At 44.9% G+C, this 16,354-nt stretch overlaps 1 protein-coding gene across 1 annotated transcript in view; it reads right to left on the bottom strand.

The window, feature by feature from the left end:
* Positions 1–16,354, bottom strand: part of Smoc2 (SPARC related modular calcium binding 2) — a 129,694-nt gene that overhangs the window by 7,234 nt on the left and 106,106 nt on the right. The window lies entirely within an intron of this gene.

Below are 16,354 nucleotides of genomic sequence, written 5' to 3'. Positions count from 1 at the left end.
TGTATACATACCTCACAATTGCACCACTATAATTCATAAGTGTTGACCTTGACTCAGAGCAACTATTAATCATGGTATCTAACAGTTGTTGAATTATGACATGAGATTAAGATTCTCAGGGTTTAGCCTCGGGTTGATCGGGTTGATCTTTAAAGCCACAGTACAGGCGTGTATGGGTTCCCTTTCAGTACTCACCAAGTTCTCCCTACTGGGATTTATATAAGGAGATCTAACCCAGGGTAGTAAGTCAAGAAGCTGCCAGCGACCACTACATATCTCCTCAAATCCCAAGTCTAGTTAGAAGCAATATTAGGCAGATCTGTGGTTGCCTCCTTAAGGGCAGATTCACTCTTAAACATCAGTGCAACACATATCAAGAATCATAGGCATTCACACTTGTGAGCCCCAGAGATGACTGTGTAGGATCTCAACCATAGAGTGATTCACCTATTCTGGTATCTAAAGCTCAACTTTCCACAGAGCATTTTACATGCATGGTAGTGCTTCATCACCAATCTTCCCTGCACTCAACCCCACTTGGGGTATCTGTTTATCAACTCTGAGATATTTTCTCCACCCAGAGTTATGGCAGCTGGCAGGAAGAGCGTAACATGCTAGTGTGGCTGACAACATTCTGGTTTCACGTTTTTCCTTTAGATACTCAGGTTGGTTGTTGTAGTTGTTGTTGGTGGTGGTAGTTTTTTGTTTGGTTGTTTGGTTGTTTGGTTGGTTAGTGTGTGTGTTTTTACTATGATTCAAACAGATGCTGCCTGCCTGTGGCAAGGATCTGTGGAGGTCTGTTTTGACTCATTAAACATTTTAGCAGAAAACAGATGTTAGCCTTTCATAGAGTGTGTGGAACTCGAGACAAGAAAGACTGTGAATCTCTTCTGTGCTCAATTAAAAGAATGGACTGTAATCTAAAGAACAAGCCATAACCACTGGGTGAAGGACTCTGAGAAACTGTCCTGAATCTCCTGAGACATTCTCCAGGAAGGAAACAGAAGCCTGAGGTTGCTTTGAGTGGTCACTGACTCCAGAAACTTCTGGAAACTATTCTTTCTGGACAACTGGAGATGACACAGGCATTGATGGTGTGAAAATAAGGACAGGAAAAGATTCAGAAGGCCCATCAAATGGAGCTTCCTAACCACCTGCTGTATAGTCAGCTGGCCCATGGTACCTCTGAAGGAGGAGACATACTGGGAAAGCATGGTAGGCCTGTGTAAAACCCTGGGGTGCACCCATGACCTCCCCAGTGTTTATCAGCCTCAAGAGACTCAAAGGAGGATATGGTGAAGGTAGCCATTGGTCACATCTGCTCAGAGAATGTCCACTCAAGCAAGATCCTTGCTTGGAATGGATGCCCAGGTATGATATCCTTATTTTGTTTTACAGGAGGTAACTGATAAGCCATTTATTTTAGACTCCGACATCTATGTTTGTAATAGTTTTAGAGACATTAACAAATGGAAAAAGAACAGCCCATCATGTCCAAAGAGGGCAGGATGAAGGAGAAGTGGCAGGACTGGTTGGAATGAGGACCCAGGAATCTGCTCATGACAGCCTGGGTTAGGAGAGTGAAGGGAGCGTCTTATCTACATGGATGATCAGGTAATAGTGGAGATGTGAGAAAGAGACTCAGACAAAGGGCCAGAGTCATCTACAGGCTGTACCTGCCAAGTTTGTATTGATTGGTCAGCTCCCTGTGATAATCTGAGAGTCCGTTGGCTCCACTACAGAGCTCAGAGCCATACTGCCTTGTGATACATAGAATGGGGCATAAGAATATTCCCAAAGGTCAAGACAAACAGATATGAGACTGACAGACATGCTCAGAAGAGAGAGCTAAGAGCATCCATTGCCCTTGAAGGTGATGCCTTGCAGTATGTGAAAGGCAGTTGCACCATGGTGCCAAAGTGTGCCCCTGCGAGTATTCACTCTGACAAACATCCGAGAGAACTGACCTGCCTTGAGGTAAGGGGGCAGTGACTCCATGTGGCCTCATGGTGGTCTGGTGTTGTAGACAGAAGTCAATTCATTCTGCAGATACTAGTTCCCATGCCCACAATCCTAACCTGCCCATCCATCTCATGAGCAGTGAGCTCTTGGGTTCCTCTGAAACATTAGATCTCTGACAGGACCACAGGCTGACAGGAAATACAAGATTCATGGGTAACACTTCATGCCTCCAATTTCTCTTCTTAATCAAGCTGCCTGTCTTGGGGGCCAATGGAATGTTTCCAAGAATGCTGGCATTCCAGGGTAAGTGTCAGGATCAAGTATTCGTATCTTGATCTAACAGGACAGTCAATTTATTTAGGGATAGCTCTGCTAGGAGAATGTTCTTCCAGTAAATGCAGAACTGAGTTCAAAAGTCCTTGGCCCTGCAGTTGCTTCTCCAGAAGTTCATTTTCAATTCCTTAAAAAATTGCTTGGGTTTTTTTTTCTTTTAATCTTTAAAAAGAAATGTGTTCTGCACTTTCTATGAAACACTCTTATTTTCTAAAACAGACTTCTTCTATTTAAAAACTACTGATTTCACTAATTTTGCTTATGCTTATGATTTTTTTCCAGCATGAATTTATTCATGATGGGTCTCCTGATTGCAGGGCAAATCTTCTCTGTGGATCATCACAATGAATGTAAACTTTCTCCCAGTAACCTACATGGCATGCCTGGCTACCACAAGAAAACCCCATGCAGAGCCAGTGGAGGCAAAGAGCAGTTCATCATGAGAAGAAGCTGGGTGATCCTAACCTGGGTCTTATGTCCATGCTGGTCATGCATAAAGAGATGTTAGCATCCATGCCAATGAGACACCGTGAGATTAGGGAAGGCCACAGGGATAGAAACCCAGGCCTTGAGCTGGTCAGTGTCAGTGAACTCACAAATCTGAAGTATCTGGTTGATGACATGTTTTAGATTTGTGAATACTTTCTTAGTTTAAAAGGTCTATTTTAAATTATGGCATTGAACTTGACATACAGCCAAAATATCCTTCTGTCTGCAGTGACTTCTCAGTAAGAAACTACCAGGGTACTGTTTTCTCCAAGCTTAGAGTTTCCTTGAGCATTCTTGAACAAGCATTTTTAAGGACTAAGAAGTCTAGGGTAGCATGATATTAGCAGAGGCTGGACCACAGCTTCCAGCTCATGGTACAAAGTGTTACACCTGATGTTTGAATCCACTACAACACACAAGTTCTCCCCACCCCATCGTACTAACTTTAGACACTCTACAGCCTTGGAAAATTGATGAATCCATTCATACTGAGACACAGAAAGGCAGAAAGACACAAAGAAATAGAGGCATGAATCTTACACCAATTTAGTGGAGATCTGAAAGTGCATGGTCTTTGACACTACAACCAGGCTGGGTAAGAGGTAGTCAGTGTACTAACCCTTATGCCTGAACAAGGATCATGGCCTCTGAGTTCTCCTCACTGCTCTTAAGGCCTTGGTAATGGTGGATGAAAGACCTGACTCACCCTTCCTGGACAACCATCCTAGTTTGTACATGGTTGGAGTGGAGGGCAATCTTCAGATGACTTCAGTCTCCTTGGTGAGGGGTTAATGAGGAAGGGAAAGTGGGCAGCCTTGTGAGTAGGCAAGAGGGTGATGTGAGCCAAGCCCAACGGAAGCCTATCCTGTGTACAAGGAAGAGTTCTCCACATAGAGTATGTGGAGCTGGGAAGTGGCCTTGGCTGAGAGGTCTGGGACTTAAGCAGCTAGTAATAAACCATGGTCACAAAGCCTCTGAAACACAGTGTCACAGATATTCCTAGAAGGTGACTATTCCAAGTAGCTAGCATCTCCTCCTTGCCTAGTCACAGACACATGCTGGGTGATGTGCCTGGGACACAGGACCCATTTCCCCCATCAATCTCCTTCTCTCTTTCCTTATGCACAGCTCATACCGTCTTAACATTTAAATTTAGAACTATGGAAAGAATCAAAATGTAGACCCAGGCAACCAAGGATTAGAAAAGTTTGCTCAGCTGCTTGTGTTTAGCTGCCTGCAAATTTTTACAGGTGTGAAAAGCCAATCCGGTAATCCTTCCTCCAGGCTGGACCTCACAGAGGGTTTAAGGATCGGGAAGTGCTAGAGAAAGATCTCACCAAACTTTCCAACTGTAAGATTAAGGGAAAAAAAACTTCACTCTTGTGTTAACTCTATTTTGCTATTTTCTATATTTTTGTGCTTGAAATATTTATGTTTAGATCTCATTATTTTCAGTGTATTTCCTATGTTTTAAAGCATAGTTCCTGGGCTCTGGGATGCACGATAAGGAGTTTACACTCATACATTGGTGGAAATCAGCTCTTGTTTAGGAGCTAAAGCCCAGGAGAGAGCCAAGATGATGGGGAAAAGCAAGTCATGATGGGCACATGGTCGGTCAACGGCTCCCACTGTCCTAATCCTTCAAAGAAGCTACAGACATAAGGCCATGGGACATCCCTTAACAAACATCCCAGAAAGCCTTCACCTTGGCTTAAGTCTCCATAGGTTGGGCATCAGAATAATATATACATTAGGAATCTGAGGGACATGTCTGAAATACGGAGCTGCGTAGGCATTATCCTCAAGCCAGCCCTGCTGGTGCCTGGGATCTCTCTGGGCTTCCCAAGTGCATTGGTGACATTTGTCAAGGGCCTTGATGACAGCCATGACCCAAGCCCTTTAGGTGCTTGTAGAGGAGGGAAGTGCTGCTGAAGAGATATTGGGAGAGTGGTCATGAGAAAAGCTCAAAGTCACTTCCTAGGACTTATGGGACTTCTCTGGGTTCCTGTCTGTGTCTTTCTTACAAATTCTAAGGTCACAGGCCTCCCGAGGTAGAGTGAACATCTTTGGACACATTCCACCTTGTAATGTGTCACTGTAATTCTCTTCTAAGAGTCAGAGCCAGTTCTGGTGCCTGGTCCCCGCCCACTCCACCCTGGTCTAGTCTCACTCTGTCATGCAGCAGAATAAACATATACTGCTGCTTGATGTTTTCCTGAGCTAAGGTCATTGTATAGAAACTGCCCAAAAAACTATCAGGTAACAGCTTTCTAGAACTGAACTGTCAATGTTTTAAAAACATTTGATTGCTAACAGCACTCCAGGAAGCAACTCCAGTAATCCAGGGGACATGGAGTTGTGACAGAATAACCATGTCGTAGATGGTCACAGACAGAGTCAAAGACCAGGCAATCAGGAGAGAAATAAAGTGCACAGGCTTGGGTCCAGCAAAAACAAGCTCTGACCACATACACAGGCTGAGATGTCTAAATACATAAACACCTGGGTGGGTGGCATCTATATACATCCTGAGCAGGCATGCCATCCTTGGGAGTCCCTGGAGCTGAATGCTCAGTCAGTCCAGCTGGCCTCTTCAGGCTCCTAAGAATCATCAAGAGTCCAAACACAGAACATGAAGTTCTGTGATCTCTATAGCTCACGGTGCCTTCATTTTTAACTTTGAAACAGAAGTAAAGGCCAATAGAGAAGAGAAAGGGACTCCTGAGCTAGTTAACTTTTGGCATACTTTTGTCAGCTTGGTAGAGTCAGACTTTGGCAGGGAATTTGCCAGAACACCTACATTCTGAAAACAGTTCCCAGTTTAAGTTAGTTCCAGCATGTGCATTGATGTATATTTTGATAGTGAACACTATAAGAAATAGCACATCACTGATTTTTCCCCCTTTATGGCACTGCTGAAATGGTGGCACGTTTGTTGCACACACCAGGAAGAGTCTGGGTGACTAATGAAAGGCTGTGAGGGATGTGGATGGCCTCACCTACCTGTGAAGTGCTGTGAGCCTTCAGCATCAGCATTAGCCTCTGTCTTAGTATCTAGAGTAACCTTCAGGCAAAGTCATGGGCCCATATGACAATCAGAGAAACAATAAGAGAAACAAGGACCCGAGCCCAACAAAGACCACTCTATTCTGAACATCCTCTCTCTGAAAAGTCTCTATGAAGCAACATCTCAAAGTCTTACACTCTGGTCAGTTCATGAGAACATATGTATGCTTCTGTCCAGGTCTGTAGGTGACTTGCCCTTCACAAGTCAGTGTGCACAGGAATCTATGCAAGAATTTGCCTCTTCAACGGTAAACATCTATTATCCATCCTATCCCCTCAACCCTCTGCCTAAACTTTGTGTCTTTACTTTGAGTTATCATAAAAAAACAATAAGGTCATAGGTCAATGCTGAACCTCACTGGAGACTGAGATGGCCTTGTAAACTCACAGGCTGCTGGTTTCTTAGCCTCCACCATTGTCCTCTTGCCTGTCACATTGGTTCCAAAGGACACAGCAAGGCTCATGACTACTAGCTTGGAAATCCCAGACTTGCTCATCCTCATCCCTCCTCCCCACTCCCGCTTGACTGTGCTCCCTCCATATTACTCCTCAGGTAGTATTCCTGCATTCTTCTACCTCCCTTGCATCCCCAAAGCTATTGCCAATGGCAGCAATAAAATGAAGCACTAAAATAGGCTACCACAAGTTTATCAATCAACATGTATCTGCTAGTGTTTGACATGATGACACTCTTGCTTGAAGTCCTGGCTCTAACCCAGGGAATGAAGTGGAGTCTAAGAAGGAGGCACCACTAAACAGCCCACACGCTGGCTCCCACCTTGACCTCTGTGCTTCTCATGGGGCCATACTTCCTGTTTTGTACTCAAATGTCATAATTTCTCTGTCAGCATTGTCTTGGGTACTCTGGAATGACTGAGTTGGTCACATTTGTCTTTCTATTGTTCATGCTATGATTCATATTGAATGTGTATGAAAGCCAAGGTATTGTCTCTTGGGAGCTCTGGGATCCATGGCACGGGGAAGGCACTCACTAAAATGCTATGCTCAGACCACTTACCACAACTTCACCTGGGATTCCCCTGGTACTCAGTTCTGAGACTCTTCAGAGTTCAGGATTCATTTCCAAGATTATGAAAGGAAAGAAACAACACATTGTTCTACTGCTCTCTAGAGGGGCCTAAACTGATTTGGTTCCCAGTGGCAGGAGAAGGCAAGCTAGACAATGAAGAAAGTTGCTGTTAGTCACTGTGACCTATTGTCCTCAAGGAGAAGGAGGATTGAGCTTGTGTGGTTTTTCACCAACACTCACAGAAAGCACAGAAAGATGCATTGCTCTGGTCTCAATGGGACAAGCTGCTGGACTTCAGGAGGCTCCTCAAGGACAGCAGGGGACAAAGAAAAATTCTACACTAGGGACCCAGGAGAGTCAAGTGAGACATGGAGGTATAGCAGAGACACCCACTCAGTAACAGAGTTAACTAGCTTATATCTGGGTCAGGAGCATTGAGAAAAAACACCTTGGATAATGACAGTCTGGTAGAGCCATGCCATATAAAATTCTGTCTTCAGCCTTCTCCTTTGCAGAACATTTCACAATGATATCAATGAAGAAGGACATTAATTATCTGACAACCAAACTTAGAAATAGTACAAACATGATTTCATTCTCAATAGGTTGGATAGCCAAAGTTTTAAAAATTATGATCCAAATCATTATGATTACTGGAATATTGAGGTAACACCCAAGCAAAATAGAATAGCCTAACTTCATGCACCTAGGCTATGTAAGTCTGAAATGCCAGTGTTCTTCAGAAAATGAATACTCATTGACCTAAAATACTTAGTGAATAACAAATACTCACACAGCCATATCAGTCACTGAGACCAAAAACATTCCCTTCATGATGGAAGAATGATGGTCTTCACAACTGACTTCTGTTTTTGTGCTTTTAAAATAGTTATCTTGTAAAGAATATGAATAGCAAAATTATTGGTGTCTGGCACATTAGACATTAGTATTCTGGAAAATTAGAACTATGACTGCACATGGCATTTTCCAGAAAAACAACTAATTAAAGACTCACTGTGGAGGCTACTGGAACAGGGCTTTGGCAGAGTTGCTGTTTCTTGGGTGTCTCTGGTATTTGACAGTCTCTAGTCACCATCTAACCCCAGCAACCTCCAATGGACTAGTTGCCTCTTGTCATTTGAAAAGCCTGGGAGAAGACAGCTAAAGGGGGTCAGTCTGCTTTACCATTTCCAGCTCACTGGAGCATCAAGCCTGGAAGGGTGGAGAGAGGGGAACACTCTAACTCATGATTTCAGAAAACACTATCTAAGTCTACAACATGGCCAAGTCACTAAACTGTTTTCTTCTCCTCTAGGCTGTCACTCAAGGGAAAGGTCCCAAGAAATTCCAAGGAAAGAGTCAGGAAAGTGGCAAACTCTCTATGGAAAGACTATGCCTGTCTCACCCATCTTTCTGGGACCCAGCCAATGACTTATGTGACATTTCCACTCACTGAACATATCTAACACCACAATGCAACAGGACCACATGGAAATCATGAGAAGCTCTTCTAAAACACAGGCTCTCCTGTTCTTGGCTTTCTTCACTCTAGATCCCTAGGTCTGGTTTCTGGGTGTCATTCCTCTCTGACTATTTTCATCTCCCTCCTTCTTAATAAATCAGCTCAAAGACACTGTCATTTTGGTTCCTCTGATGAGGAATTCCTTCCTATTCTATACAATATAACACCATTAGCCAGTGTATCCTCACCATGAATCCAACCACACAGGAGCCAGCTCCAACCTTTATTGGTGTTTAGCTGGAGATAGTGTTTGTTGCATTTAGGAAACTAGACCCAGCCATATGTGTTTGGATTCTTTCTACCTTAGAAATCTTGGTAAGAGAAGCCATGCATGCAGCATCCTCATTGCAGATGAACAAGATGTTGCAATCTTCCCATGGTTCATCCAGATACTGCCCTAGTAACTCAAAGACAGAGACTTCGGGCTTCTTTGCAGAGCAGGAGTCAGGAGTTCACACAGTATGACAACCTAATCAGGTGACTGAATGAGAGGGTTTAAGAAGGGAACCTGAGAGGCACAGAGGGACAAGTTAGTGTCTTACACATGATATCACTTCTGTAGCAGTAGGAAAATTGGACCATGGACTGAGGATAAGAATCCCACCTTAAAACCCAGTGGCCCAGTGCCTGCTAATATGCTCTCAGAGTTAACTGCTCCCTTAGTGGTGTATCTGCTCAATAAAGGTCAGAACAATTTAACTCATTTCCTGATGACTCTTGGGTTGTAGCAAGAAGCGTATTGTTAATGGGAAAAGTGCTATTTGACTGCAGAGATTCCTTCCTATGGAAAGATGCCAGGTGGTCTATATGTCTATATCTCAGACAAACTGAAATTTCCCAGGTGACAACTGGCCTATTTAATTTAATATTTGGAGCTGTGAGTTCATGAAGTCTATGTAGTTGGGCAGCTCCAACCTTCTGATGACCCTGTGTGGAACCTCATACAGTAGAGGGCCAATCACAAAAGAGTAAGGTTTGGGCTGCTCCAGGAGACCTGCTCATCTTGGTTATTTGTGTTCAGGAAGAAGCAAAAGCAGACAGTGGAGACAGTTAGATAAAGTGTACATGTCAGAGAACATGAAGTCAAGGCCACAGGTGAACCTTGGTGGAGTAACCACATGCTGGTGGCCAGAAAAACAGATGGACGAGCACTATGTGCCCATACACAGGGGGCAATAAGGCGAGAACAGACGTGTTAGCCTCCCAGAATGGTCCTCTCAAAGTAAACAGAGAAGCCAAGATTATGTTCACCAAGAAAGAAGAGTTTTTTAAAAGACATGGCCAGCATCTCCTCTCCCTCTGGTCAAGTATGAGAATCCCCTGTCATGGATCTTTTCTGGCCTTTACCCTCAGAGATGGGATAATATATCCCCGCCTGGTCATCGGGCATAAGGCACACTGAAAGCCAGCTCCAGGAGCAAGTACCTGAATGGGTGCCAGTGCTGGTAGGACTCCAGGTGAGGTGTCAGTGGAAGATCTAGGGGTGCTAGAAAGATCAGAGAGTTTTTATGGAGGTCTCTGCTCATTTCTCTTAACCCTATAGAAACCTTCCTAAACAAGCCAGTTTGAGTAGGGCTAGAATTTAGGAAAGGAGCTATGATACAAATGAAAGAATAATTTACACTGGCTAGATGCTGCTGGCTTTGCATTTGCAAACAGGCTCTCTCTGAATTCCACTCCCCAGCTTGTTTGTCAGAGCTGAGACTGATAATCTCCCACAGACTTTCCCTGGCCCTGATCCAGACTCCTTCACCTAGACTGTCATAAACTCAGGGCTTCAGGGAACAGGAATACAGTTCCATTCTGAATGAAATGTTGTCACCTCGTGCTTATATATATTTATAGGTTACATTAATAACCTGAAGGATTTTCTATACCCCTAGAATTACACTTGGGAGGCAGCCACTGGATGGAGAAACTGGAAGCTATGTTTTCCTTCCAATAATGCTTACATCATCACCAGGGTTCCTGTTTCTTCAGTTTAGAGGTGGCACAGCGTGCAGGGTCCTGGCACATGTGCCTCCTGTCTGCTTCACACCCTGTCCCTGTAGGCTGTACATCAGACATCAAATCCCATGTGTGGTGGGACCTGGACAAGAACCACAGGCTGTGAGCTGCAGAGACCTGATACCCTGTGCACAGGGGACATCCTCCGTCTGGTTCTGTGCCTGGCTTGGATCACACCGATCAGTCTTGGCATCACTGGGCTCAGTATTCTCATATTCTCTGTTGCTTCCAACTTCAGCGAAAGCCTCAGCTAAGGCTACGGGACCCCAGGCCCACAGAAGTGCATGGCACCCTACAGCAAGGGCCTGTGTGGAGAAAAGTCTTGACTCTAGGAAAATGCCAAACTTCTCGGCCAAGTGCACACATTCTATCATAGTAAAATATATAGGAAAGAAGTCAGCATGAAAAGAAAATGAGGATGGAGAGTCTACACAGAAGTAGGAGCTAGGCTAATTTGCAAAAGGTAGAGTCCCTGTTTGAAGGCAGCAGCGAAGGCAGGAGGAAATGGTAGTCACTGTGACTGGACAAGCAGGTTATTAAACACACTTCCTGACAGGACAAGGAAGAGCCTTGCTGTGTACAATGAAGTAAAAACTGTGTGTGAGGCATGATTCCTGCCCCAGTGTGGACAAACAGACCACTTCAATGGGTGGGCAGTCAGGACAGGTACTGCAGTCACAGGCCTGAGGCAAGCTTGGGACAAGTCCAGTCATAGGCAGAGGTGTGGGTAACTGGCACATGCCCTTCACTCTCCAGCCCACTGCCACTCAGACTATGTTTTAGGCTGTCTTGAAATAGGACCATCTCCTCACACACATTCCTGTAACTATATTTCTTCAGGGAGAGCCTGGCAAGCATGGTTCTCCTCTTAGGATTCCCTGATATGAGCCAGTGAGGACCCATTTGTCTTGAATTCACACGGTCGGCATCTGACTAGGACCCTAGGCAGGGTGCTCTTCCCTGCAGAGGTGTCAGGCAAGCTCACACAGTTCAGGTACTTCCAGAGTCCACTCAAACACATAGGAACTGGCCAGTCAGAGAGCTGAATTTATGTACACATATTCCAGACTAAAAATCAGGCAGGTACTACCAAGTGCCTTCAAATGCAGCCTTAAGTCCTAATGCAGATGCTGGACTACAGTGCAGGGGCCTGGTGAGTTCAGATAACAGTCCTGAAGAATGTTGAGAGTCTGGGTTGCTCTGATGACAGGACTCTAGTAGTAATAACTTAGTTTTAGGATGAAACTTTTTGGCCTTTCATGGCTACAAATCACTACATATAACAGGACAAACTTATACATGGGGACTCACAGTCTTAGGGACAGCATGGTTGACTTTCTCAGTATCATGTCTGTTCTTGCTCTTTAAAGAGCAGACATAAAGTACAGCCAGTGCAGCTGGTCTCAGGCTTCCCTCATCACTTCACGTCCCCTGAGCAGCATGCAGCGCATGTAGTTCTGTGGGGCCACACAACAAGCATGATGGCTTGGACAATCACTCCCTTAAGCAAGTGTCTGACAACCCACAACCTGTTTGTTAGCTCTGGGTCACTGGCCTCTTAACAGAGGGGTGAGCATGAGATGGGGTGTGTATCTGTAAAATGAGGATATGCAGACTTGTGGAAGGGGTTAGCCTGCATAGGATCCAGGTGGCGGGGACATGTACACACTGCCTGCACGGGTTCCAGGCAGTAGCAACATGTATACGCTGCTCAGGTAGGTTCTGGGCCCAGTTACTGACTGCATCTTAAAAAACTGGGTCTCTCAAGACAGTGCACAAAACCTCATGGCAGATCAACGGAGGATTTGCAACCAAACTGAAGAACACACTATTTACTTTTAATATGTAAAGAGTGAAGATGGAAAACTAAAATGACCAAAGGCCAATGCCTGGTCTGGTAAAAGACCCAGACTCCCAAAGGCAACAAGATATAGCTGGACCCAACTTTCAGTGCATTTAGTCCTGTTGGGCCACACAACCTTCATCTAACCCTCCTGTCCCTGGTCCCCATGTGCCCTGCAGAGCACAAGCATGATATAAGCTAGGAATTCTCTCGAGTCCCAGTCAGCTCCTCAGCTGCCTAGGAGCTAACCCACGCCACTCTGCAGCTGGCAGAGCTCCCCTCCATCCAAGTCTACACAAACATGGTCCGCAATGCATCTGAATGATTGCTTTTGATACAATGTCATTACCTACTTCTCAGCCTCAATCTTTACAGGGAATAATGCAAGTTCCTCAGCCAGGCAAGTCTGAGTCCTGAAGCTTCTAGCCTTTAGTGTGTGTGTGTGTGTGTGTGAGCACTGTGTGTGACCTCTGTCTGCTGCAGACTCCCCACAGACTCTTGCTTTGGTAGTTAAAAGGTCATCACTCCAAACGCAAGAGCTTGCGTGAAAATAGAGTGGTGAGAATTTGAACCTGCTCCTACTGGGTGCTTCTGAGAAGGACTCAGAGCACACATGCTAAGACTGGCTTCCAGGAATCTCCACCTCATGCTTAGACTTTGACAGATTCCTACAGCTAGGACCTCAGAGGTGGAGGAAACCCTGTCTTCGCTAGAGGACACATGAATGCTTCCCAGAAATTGTCCCATCTGCAGCTACAGGCACCAGCTCTCATAGAAAGAATCTAAGCATCACCTGTCAATAAAAGAGCTTATGGCCAATGAGTGGAGGAAGGAAATAGGAGGTGGGACATCTGGAGAGAATTCTGGGAAATAATTGGAGGCAGAGGAGATTTACCCCAGAGGGCTGAGGAGATGGATATAAACCAGCAGGCAGCTGAACTCAGGTTAGAATAAACAAGATAATAACTTAGGAGCTAGTCAGAGAACAAGCCAAAGCTTATAGCCTAGACATTTATTAATAAATAATTAGTCTCAGAGTTGCTATTTCTGGGAATTAAATAGTTGGGAGGAAAAACTAGATTTTACAGGCTCTTAAATGTCCACTCCTCCCTTTGTGGGCTTGAGAGGTGTAGGTATGAGTGTCAACAGGGAAGGTGCAGGGGGTATTGGGCAGTAGCCCAGCTCTTTAACGATTCTCTGGACACAAAACAGTTCTCTGCTTCTACTAAGCATAGAGGCTATATGGCCTCCTTGACACCATGCACAGAGGATGTTGGGCTGACATGGTCTGGGAAGCCAGTCTGCACAAAAAGAGCATGTGTCTCAAGAATGAAGAGTGCTGGCAACATTCCCCTCATGGCCAGACCAGAGGAATAGGGTGTTTGCTTTATTCCTTTCATTACTCCAGAAAGAGTTCTCCATTAGAAAAATTACAGAGATAAAATTCCCACTGTGGCATTGAATGAGCAAGTCAACGGTTCTGCCCCAGGGAAGGTGGGAAGTAGTTACTATCTAACAAGAAGGTGTGAAGTGACAGCAAGCCTCTCTGCTGAGCATGTCAGTGTGCCCCAGAGGTGTCCCAACATGACAGGCATCACAAGGTCCTAAAGCTTTGAGCACCTCTTTGACTTCATGAGACCCTGATGACAAGACAGCAGAGTGAGGACTGAGAAAAGCATCGACTGTTGTCTGGGGACAAGGGGATCCCACAAGCTCAAGAAGCCGATTAGATAGGAAGAACCCAAGGGAAAAGATAGACTAGCGGTGACACCGGCCAGCAGCAGCATCCTCAATTGTCCCAGGAATTTCTAAAAGCCAATTAGCACATAAGGGGCAGCCACATCACCCTTTGTCAGAGAGAGAGACTCCATTTCACTGTGAGACTGGCTGCCCTCAGTTTGACAAGTCAAAAGAGAACTGGAAAGAAATTTTAAATCATATTTGAGGAAAAAAAAATCTAAAAATTTCCAGGCCCTGCTATTGTTCATTATAAACCATGTTTCCTTCTATGTTTGGCTACCCGAGAGCATCTGGTTTGCCTGTCACAGATCTATGCAGGTGGGCACTGAGGTCTTGGTCTGAAGAGAGTTAGAAAAAGAATATAATCCAGTCTCTGCTTCCAGCAGGGTCTCTTCATAGCCCAGCCTGTTACAGATGTAACCCCATATGCCTGCCCAGTAGCATCTCAGGAAGCTGAATATGGCTGTCTCCTCACCTGGACTTTCTCCAGCAGGTGACTGCCACCTCTTAAGGCCTGTGCCTTCTCAGAATGGTTAAGTGTGAGCTGAGCTATTCTTCTGATAAATCTGGACAAATGCTTCTCAGGATTTTTCCCAAACCTACTCAGGTATCAACAGAGATCTTAGCAAACGCCAATCTCTGTTCTCCCAGTTTTTCAATTATTATTATTATTATTATTATCATTATCTCTATTATTATTCTCTCTCTTTTCTTTTTGCCTAGGGGCATGGACTGTGGGGTAGTGAAACTATGATCTTGATATTCAGGCCCCAGCTCCTAGAGAGTAGAGGTGGTTCTCCCACACCTGCACCCTCAAGAGTTCCAAGCTCTGTCTCTGTCTCTGTCTCTCTGTCTCTGTCTCTGTCTCTCTCTCTCTCTCTCTCTCTCTCTCTCTCTTTCTAACACACACACACACACACACACACACACACACACACACACAATGTTGGAAAGGAACAACTCAGATTATCAAAGAGAAGTAACATTCTGATCAGCTCTTGATTCAAAACACGGGAGCACTGAGAGTGGAACTTGAGGTCAGATTCCAGGAAACAGTTTAGTAGGAGTGAAAAGAAAGACAGCAGAAGAAAACAAACAGTGTCTGAGTGGCTCCACTCTGTGAGGCTGAGGCAGCAGCCTACATGACAAGCTAATAGTGTCACCTCACTTCACAGCTCACCAGCCTGGGACATGGGACACTTGAAGGTTGTCACTACACTCTGGAATCCAAACCATCCCAGAAATAAGACCAACTCAGGAGCCATCAGAGGAAACTACAGGAGAGTTGGGGCTGGGGCTTAAGATGAAAACACAAACCATGGAGAGAATGAAGTGGGGGAACTCAGTCAGTAAACTCTTTGCCCCGCAGGCATGAAGGTTGAATTTGCTCTCCAGAACTCACTAAAAAAAAAAAAATTAGGCTCTGCAGCAAGCACATGGAATCCCAGTGCAGGGGAAGTAAAGCAAATGAATCCTAAGGGTTCATTTGGGTGGCCAGGCAGCCTAGTCAAGTGGGCGAGCTTTAACCGGCGAGGGATCCTGCCTCAGAAATCAGCACCCTCTCAGTGTGCTCATCCACCTGCCTGCTGATGCAGGGCCTTGCAGCACTTTTCTGCCTAAGCCATTCATTTAGGTTCATTGAACGAATGTATTATGAAGAGCTTTCGACTTGTCTATTGTTGAGTCTTTAAAAAAAAGTAATAAATCAGATTAGTCCCGAGCAAAGCCTAAATGGATAAAGAGAGCTAAGGTCAGAGGACAGCAAGCTGGTAATTTCTTCCAACTTGGTTATTTTAGATAAATGGCTTTAATAAAGACGGAGGAAATATTTGTAATAGAATGAAGATTGTTTAGCAGCAATTAAACATATCTGGTGTTGCCCGAGGACAGTGTGTCCATGTATGTTTTTGAAGCTGTCTCTGAAACACTGCTTACGCTGCTAACTCGTCTGGGCGATGCTTCTTTGGGGACTGAGAGTGACTTAAATTTCATTCTGTCTCGTTTCTTCGTAAACACTACTCTCTGTTGCATCGGAGTCAAGTAGCTTATCACGTAACTGGTGATGAACCTGCCCAGGCGAAGTGATGAACACAGTTCTAAACAGCTACAGCTGGTGGAACACTGCGTCAAAGAGCCGGCCCAGAGCCAGGACTCCCAGGCTTCTCCTTTGAATGTCCTTCCTGTCAGTCCATGTGTCATTTAACACTGGCCCTGGGCTACTTGGGAAAATCCATGGGTATCTTGTGAATGATGTATTCATTATATTAAAATGTTGGGAAACAAGAAATCAAATTGAAGCCTGCAGATCTTTGGAATATTTAGATGGTTTTTGAAAGCTGACCCTCTTTAAACACTCTTCCCT

This window comes from Grammomys surdaster, unplaced genomic scaffold (genome assembly GCF_004785775.1).
Source record: "Grammomys surdaster isolate TR1022 unplaced genomic scaffold, NIH_TR_1.0 1136, whole genome shotgun sequence".
NCBI lineage: Eukaryota > Metazoa > Chordata > Mammalia > Rodentia > Muridae > Grammomys > Grammomys surdaster.
This window is presented reverse-complemented; position numbering and strand designations above follow the sequence as displayed.